The following is an 8595-nucleotide window of genomic DNA, read 5'->3' as shown; positions in this document are numbered from 1 at the left end:
CATGATTCAGTATGACCAGAAAAAAATAATCACACTCACATCACCAATTTATGCCTTATTTACCAATCATTTGCATCAATTTTCTCAGGTTATTTTGTAAGTACTTCAACACAACCAGAGGTGAGTTGACACAAGTGACAATGACAACAAATACACAAGCTCCTTTGTGTTATTGCTGAGGAGACAGTTCCCAAGGACTGAATCACACAGGAGCACCTTCATCTCAAACAGCACTACTGGAGTCACCCCATTCACCACTGAGGGAATGCTAAGTCACAGCACCCAGGATCTACCGGCATCTCCAGATCAGACCAGAAGGTATCACCTATTTATCACTAACTCATAGGAGTCAGGGTGGTCCCACATTAGAGGCTCTAAGGTGGGATCTACACCACCAGTCAAGCATGCAATTTTGCACATGGGCTAACAGCCTCCGGGCAATGGAATTTATCACGCTCCGAAAGCAAAAGAAGACAAGACCTCAAGACATCTTCAGTGCTTGTTCTTTACTGACACTCACTTGTATTACGTTTTGCATTACAGCTGTGGGCTTTTCCTACAAAGACATGAGAGGACAGAAGTAAGTATTGAGTATAAGTTTGTAATCACAGCTGAGTCACCATCAATAGTTAATGAAAAGAAAGAGGTTAAAGTGTTCTCTGGTAGCACCTAAGAGCTGAACTGCTCTTTGGAAGTGCCCAGCTCTCTCCAGTGACTACGATTATCATCCTACACCACTCTGACACTTCAGTTATTTACCTACAACTAGAAGCTTGCTTCCCTCCCCCATTTCTATTTTGGAAAGCATTTGTACACAGTACAGCAAAGCAGGGCAGCTAGTAGGTGTGCAGCAGCAGCATCTATAAAGTGTTTTAAAAAGCCCACTAACAGCGACCTAACTATTGATATACTTTATCTGGACTCTTATTTATGCATGGCCTGCAGTGTGCCCAGGTGGCCAAGACGACCAATGGCATCCTGGCCTGTATCAGAAATAGTGTGCCCAGCAGGAGCAGGGAGTGATCATCCCCCTCTACTCGGCACTGGTGAGGCAGCATCTCGAATACTGTGTTCAGTTTTGGGCCCCTCACTACAGGAAAGACATTGAGTTGCTGGAGAGTGTCCAGAGAAGGGCAACCAAGTTGGTGAGGGGCCTGGAGCACAAGTCTTAATGAGGAGCAGCTGAGGGAGCTGGGGCTGTTTAGGCTGGAGAACTAGGAAAACTTATTGCTCTCTACAACTACCTGAAGGGAGGTTGTAGCAAGAGTGTTGGTCTTTTCTCCCAAGTAACAAGTGATAGGATGACATGAAATGGCCTCAAGTTGCACCAGGGGAGCTTTCAATTGGATATTAGGAAAAATTTCTTCACCAGAAGGGTTATCAAGCATTGGAACAGACTGCCCAGGGAAGTGGTAGAGTCACTATCCCTGGAGGTAGGGACACGTTTTAGCGGTGGACTTCACAGTGCTAGGTTTACAATTGGACTTGATCTTAAAGGACTTTTCCAGCCTAAATGACTCTGTGATTCTATGGATGTAAGCCTGATTGGGGTCTTCTTTCAGTTGACCTTGTAAGCAAGACTGAATCCAGCAGCAATACTCAGGCAGGCCTGATATGAACTCCACCATGCATATAAAGAAGTGTCACTGGCTTGGAACATTTAGACTGCTATAGATAAATCCCAAAGAAAATTAAGCATAAGGCCTAGCCTGCAGCCTATGGATTTGTTGCTCTTACCTGACTTACAAATGAATGTGTGAAGGGATACATCAACATAACTATAATAAACTGTGGTGGGTTGACTCGAGCCAGCAGCTAAGCAGCCACACTACTGCTCACACACTCTCCACCCAGCAGCAGTACAGCTGAGAGAATACAAAAAGAAAAATCAAGAAAACTGTTGGGTTGAAATACAAACAGTTTAATAAGTGAAGGAAAGAGGAAAATAAACAACTGATGCAAATGCAATCACTCACCATCTACCACAAGCAAAGCAATACCCAGCCAGTCTCAGAGCAACAGCTACCTTGGAATACTTTACTCTCAAGCAAAGACAGACCTCATGACTGGAGAGTGTCTTAACTCAACACACTTGGAGAGTCAGGTTTATCCGTTTGACTTGAGAACAGATGCTCCCTAGCACTGAAGATTTCTCCAGGTGACAGTATTTAAGAGTAATCTAGATAAGATCTACATAAGATATCTAATGAAAAGACAACTGCTCTGAAATAATAAGCATCAATAATGTTTTGGCTTGATAGCCAACCTTAGATATACCGTGTAAAATAGAGAAAAAAAAAAAGTTTTAAATTGTAGAAGTTTTTTATTCGTATCTGGTGTGAAATGATATATCACATCCCCCAAACCTTTCTGCTTTAGGGTCAGAATGAAGAAAATACATCACTCAGGAAGATTCAATTCTTCTAGTACTTATTTCAGTTATTGCTACATTTCTTTCATTCAAAGGCCATGAAAAGAGCCTGCAGAAACTTGTCTGTTATTCTGGATATTGTAGTTACTTACAAGAAGCTGTTTGTCAAAATCATATTTACAGTGCATCATATTCACCTACTTATATGAAGAGCAGCAGCCAATGAGAGGTACCACTTCTTCTGCCCACACCAGCAGAACCATGCTCCACTCCTACAAAAGGGAGAAGAAAACAGTCCTATTAGCAAAGTTTCAGACTTCAAAGTGGCTGCACAGCTGGCATCAGTCTTGACAGCACCTCTGCTTGTGACTGTTACAGACAGTGCTTTATAAAATGGCTGCTTAGTGGAAAGATATTTTAAAAAGAATAACCTCAAAAGCTGTGCTCAGGGAGTCAGCAAAAGGACAAGATAGTGCTCATGTTTCTCTCCTCCTTCAGGAGCAGGGGGTGATGGTCCTTGGTGAAATATACAGCACCAACAAGGCAGAGTTTGTCTTCTGAAGGTGTCAGCTGATCAGGGAGCAAGTCCAGCTGCCAGTCAGGAAAGCAGACAGTCACTAGCACAGTATTCAGAGAGTTGGTCTGTACCTATCTTCACTATGCAAGGGAATAAAGAGATTTCAACCGTCCAGATAAGAGAAGCCATGGATGGCTGTCTCCATCACCGTCCCCATCCTAGAATAATTCTTTAAAAGAGACGCTTTGATTTATTAGACCAATTTAAATTTTACCACAGTGGAATAGGTGCCATAAGAGGAGGACTTAAGGAAAAAAATGCAGATACTCAGATAAACTCAGGTGGTCCTGCAATTCTCCCTTGCAAAAAAAAGCAAAAGCCATGAAGAATTTAAAAAAATGCCACAGAGTTCTTCCCACGATTCCACCAAGCAATAATTAGTGTTTACTATATTCATAAATTCCTATGGGATCTTAACAGATAATGACATTTTGCCATTACTATGTAATTTATAGAGTGGTACTTTAGACTAATGAGCTCATTCAATTTCAAAAGTGCCTGTTTTCTTCATTTGTTAAAAGGATTATCACACTTCAGCCCCAGCTCAACCAGAATTTGCTTAACGAAGTCAGTGTGACATCTGACTACATTTTTTTTTTTAATAATTCTTCCATGATGTAAACCTCCACTCTTTGATCCCCAAATACTTGAGTTTTACAGAACTGAAGAATACAAACAGTATTTGTCATAGGAGGAGCATCTGGATTAGATGCTCTGGACAAGCAGAAGTGTCAGACCTCCAAACAGAAAGCAGCATCTCTGGGATGGTATTGAGAGTGAAGATCAGGTGTAGATACACAGCTGCTGTACTCTCCTCTGAGAGTGCCACCTAAGGGCTGATTGGAGGAAGAGAAAGAGCACACAGAAACAACAAGCATTTACGTGGGCCTCAGAAATCCCACTGAATTACTTATAGGATCAATGAAGTAATTTCATTATTATTGGGCTAAAAAAAAAAAAAAAAAAAAAAAAAATCAGTGGATTCACCAGTATTTCAGAACATTGCAAAGACATACCTTAATGTTCTCCTTGGGGGTGGGTCATCATCAGCAAGGGGGGCATTAATAAAAATCTCAATCCCCTACCCAGCTATCTATTTCCACAGGACTTCAAAGGATTTGTCTTTGATAAATAAGTCGAATTCAGTTGGGATCAGCCACAGGTTAAAAAATATTAGAGTAGAATACACATGCACAGGGAATAGGATCTCATAAGTCTTGATGCCTTAAAAAAAGCCAGGAAAAAAAGAGAGGAAAAAAGTTACAATTTCTTGGGTATTTCTTTCAAATTAATCCTATCTGGATTCTTAAGGGAAACAGTGTCCACATAATAAGGCTTCTTGGGATACTGGCACAACACAGCTTGGGGATTTCACATTGGTCTCTCAGTCAGGGTCAGTAGTATAAAGCAAGGGGCAAAAATCAGGTATTAAGGTAAAAGACAGAGGGTAAGTGTACAGCTGACTGATAACTGCATTAAGCATATGTACTTTTGTGCCACTCAGAACTTAGCAGGAACCATAAATACTTTTGACTTCCTACACTGCTTGTGCATATTTCCAGAAATACAGTAATATAGGAAAGAAAAATATAACTGGTTATTGTTATTTCTATTGACAGCCCAATATTAATTTCTCCTAGCATTTCCATGTCTTCTGAGCACCATGAGAAATACCTTAAAAGTTGGAGGATTTGCTAAAGAATGCACCTTTTAAAGGATATTAGAACTTCACGGTGCTTCTACTAAATATGAGTACTGACTCAAATGGGTAAAAAATAAAAACACCAAAGCAGTCCTCCAGTCACTGAAAACACATACCCTTGAATTCAACACCTCTATGAAAGCAAAACACAATTATGCCTCTAGAATAATTACATTTCAATCAGCAGCAGATACCTGGTTCTCTGACAGTTAAGTAGAGAGGTAGGGGATTTTGCCCCCAACACCTGACCAAAGAATAAATATCCCACAACAGTTGGATAGAAAACAGACAGCAAACTGTGGTAGACAACCTGAATCAGCTGCTAATTGAATGGAGCCGACTTCCATTTCCTGGTGTGTACTGTGAATGCCACAGGACACAGACCTCTGCATGTAACCCTAGGTATGTGACATCTGGTATCAGTTAAACCAGAATACATGTTTTTCTGATTTTTTTTTCCCCTCATTTCTTTCTGACACAGTGCTTTAATGCTGTTGACACATTTTAAATGAACCTATGGTGTAATATTTTCCTTAAAGCATCATATGCATCATTATGCAGATTCCAGTAATGGATCCACAGTAAAGGACAAGGTGAAATCCACAGATAAAACACGCTTAAACTTGCTGTGTTTCACAATGGAGTAATGAATGCAGCCGTCCAGGTGTCATTTTCTAGAATACCTCATTAGAAAACACAGGCTAACCTTTGCAGACAAAGCATTCACGAAGCACTTGTAAAATACAGTCCCATCCACTCTGAAGCTACTCCCCAGCTTCTCATTTCCAGCTCTGCTTTTCAACTTCCTTGATTTCCTAGCAGCAAAAACTAAAAAAATAATCCACGGTGAGTTGGGAAATAATCTTAACAGCAGGGGAACTCCATTGCTCTACAGTGTTAGTGACCGGCTGTGTGGTGGAATGCTAAAGGAAAAACATACCCACATTTAAAATATGCCTGAAAATTTAAATCCCCTGCATTTAAAATATGGATATGCCTGCAATGAGTCTACAAACTCTGAGGAGGGCGTAACAATGCTATAGTTGTACAATGGTTGCATTACAGTTTAGGTTTATATGCATATACCTGCTTTGCAATAGGAACCCTTAGCACTGGAGATAGAAAAGAATGTATTGCAAAGGTATAGAGATTGGTTAACCTCACAGCAATGTTGCAGAAACCTACTGTAATTTCCACTTGTTACAAAGCAGAAGGAAATATTTGTGGTGGTCAGGTTTGGCAGGACCAGTAACTATAATTAGCCTTTCATAAGATTCCCGTCCCCGCCCCTCCCAATTGGGATTATGTAATGATTCTTTTTGTTTGTTTTAAAGCTGAAGGTTGCACATAAAATTTAGTTACCCATGATATTGCAGGACTTTTTTTTCTTTTTTTTCCCCCCCAAAAAAGAAGAGGACTGAATTTTCATCCATAATTTTCTGAACAACTCCTCTGAGTTATCACACCTACTTAATCACGCTTTGCAGGTCTACACATTTACCCTTAAGGTAAACTCAGCCTGATATTTACATCAACACCCTTGGTTGAAACTACATGAAGCATGAATCATAGTCTCTGTGGAATTCTCATCACAATTTCTGGTTTGTAGGACATTATACAACTCTTAGCAGACCTGAGCTGACTTAAATGTGATGGTCAGCAACCCAATAACTAGTTCACAAAACAAACAAACAAACCCCAAACAAACCCCCCACACACACACCAACAGCACTGCCGAGCTTAACTGCAATTGTGGATAAAGTCCAATAAGTCAAAATCACAGGCATGATTACACACCCACAAAACTACAGCAGGGAAGATGCAGTACACGACAAAGCTTGTAGTTAGTAATTTCCAAGGCTTATAGTTTGTAACATAATGTTTCCCAGGTCTCTCCTGTATTACTAATCCCAATTCTAACTGACATATTTTGCCCTGAAATTGAAAGATTCTTCTGTCAGACACAGTTCAGTTCAGAGAGATTTGCTCAGACATTTGCAGGAAATCGGATAGTAATAAATATCATTTTATGGCAGCCTACTCTCGCAACAGGCTAATGAAGTTACTGTTCCTGTAGCTCAAGGTCTTGCCTTATGATATTTTAAGATTATAAATACAGCAGGTGATGTCTTGTTGAGGAGCGGGTGGAGACTCATTGCAGTGTCATGTGAGAGAGCACGATCTCCCTTTCATGCATTTGAAAAACGTGATGAGTATGGAAGAGCATGCAGGTATGCGTGTCAGTGCTAAATCACGGACTGTACAATCCAATCACTTTCAAGACAAAGTTTCACTCACCACCACCAAAACACCCGTGGTGATGGCCTTAGTGGGGGGCATCTGTGCTGTGAAAATGAAGGGTCAATAGAAATGAGGTTTGATACCATTGTGGCGATCTTCCCCTTCCCAGTTTGATATTTGGGAAATCCACAGTCAGAAGGTATAGTCTCACAGAAAAAGGAGTCATCAATATTCCTTCAAGCAATAAAGAATGTTTTCATGATTTAAAGGAGCAATCTCATGCTTTTGTGCAACTTCACTAAGCTCTGCTACTGTTTCACCATAAGTCAGAAGTGGAGGAAGAATATTAGAGATATTCTATGTAAATACTGGAATAGGTAAAGAAACATTTTCAAATGCACTAATCTGCTCCTCAAACCACAAGAACCACAACTCCTCACAGCAGTGCTTTAATTACATCTTTATGCTTAGGAAGGAGCAGCACAGGGATATGCATGACCACATTCCTTCAGATAGCAAGCAAGCTTAGTAGTACCACCATGAATTTCAAAAAATTAGGTCATAAATAAATTTACATTCAGCAGCACTTGGCACGCTCCTCACCTTTCTGCCAAGAAAAATTCCACATCCAACTCTTATATTTCTTCTCCTTTCCCTTCAGAGACATACATGTGTCACCTCAATACATAGTTCATAACCTCAGGTACCGTTGGATTTTCCAGACAGTCACTGCTCAAACATGTCTTTATATTGGGTCTGGCCATCTGTTGGTGAAGCCCCACTTCTGTCAGTCGCCAAGAACACTGTTCCCTTCACCAATAACACTGAGTCAATAAAATATTTGTTGTGGGGTTTTTTCTCCATTATCCAGCAATCTTCCACTGTATGTGCCTGTACACATATATAAACGCATTTAATAGTGGAATACAGAAATTCTTCTATGATAAGCTTTTTATGAAACACTTAATTCATTAAAAGTGTTTCAATAGACCCTGCATTATTATAAAAAAAGACTGAAAGGGATTCATGAGTTATCAAATCCACCAGCTGCAGACAGTGACAGAATAATCAAGAAAGGATACATGAACTTCCCTTTCCCTAAACCACCACAAAAAGTAGAGCCACAAAACATTTCCCAGAACCTCATGATGAATTTTGTCTGTCTAAAATCAAAAGCCACAATTACAACATAGCAAAGACTACAACAAGGACACCACCTCCTGTTCTACATCTGGGCAAGAGAAGGAAATTTGGCAAGTAGAACTAATTTGGAGCACCATGGAGTTTACGTCCTGCAGGACACCAAATGAAGTGGTGTTGTGGTTTAAACCCAGCCGGTAACAAAGCACCACACAGCCGCTCGCTCACTCCTCCCCCCGCTGGCCACAGTGGGATGAGGAGAAAATATAAAGAAAGGCTCGTGGGTCAAGATAAGGACTGAGAGGGATCACTCCCCACTTATGGTCACAGGCGAAAGACAGGCTCAACTTGGTGAAAAAACAAAATCAATTTAATTTACTACCAATTAAATCACAACAGGATAATAAGAAGCAAAACCAAATCTTTGAACACCTTCCCCCCACCCCTCCCTCCTTCCCACCTCAGCCCCACTCCCGGTTCTCTCCCTCCTCCCCTCGGGTGTCGCAGGGGGACAGGGGACAGGGGTTGGGGTCAGTTCCTCACACGCTGTCTCTGCCGCTCCTT

Source organism: Accipiter gentilis, chromosome 22 (genome assembly GCF_929443795.1).
Source record: "Accipiter gentilis chromosome 22, bAccGen1.1, whole genome shotgun sequence".
NCBI classification, from domain to species: Eukaryota; Metazoa; Chordata; class Aves; order Accipitriformes; family Accipitridae; genus Astur; species Astur gentilis.
Note: the sequence above shows the minus strand (reverse complement) of the source record.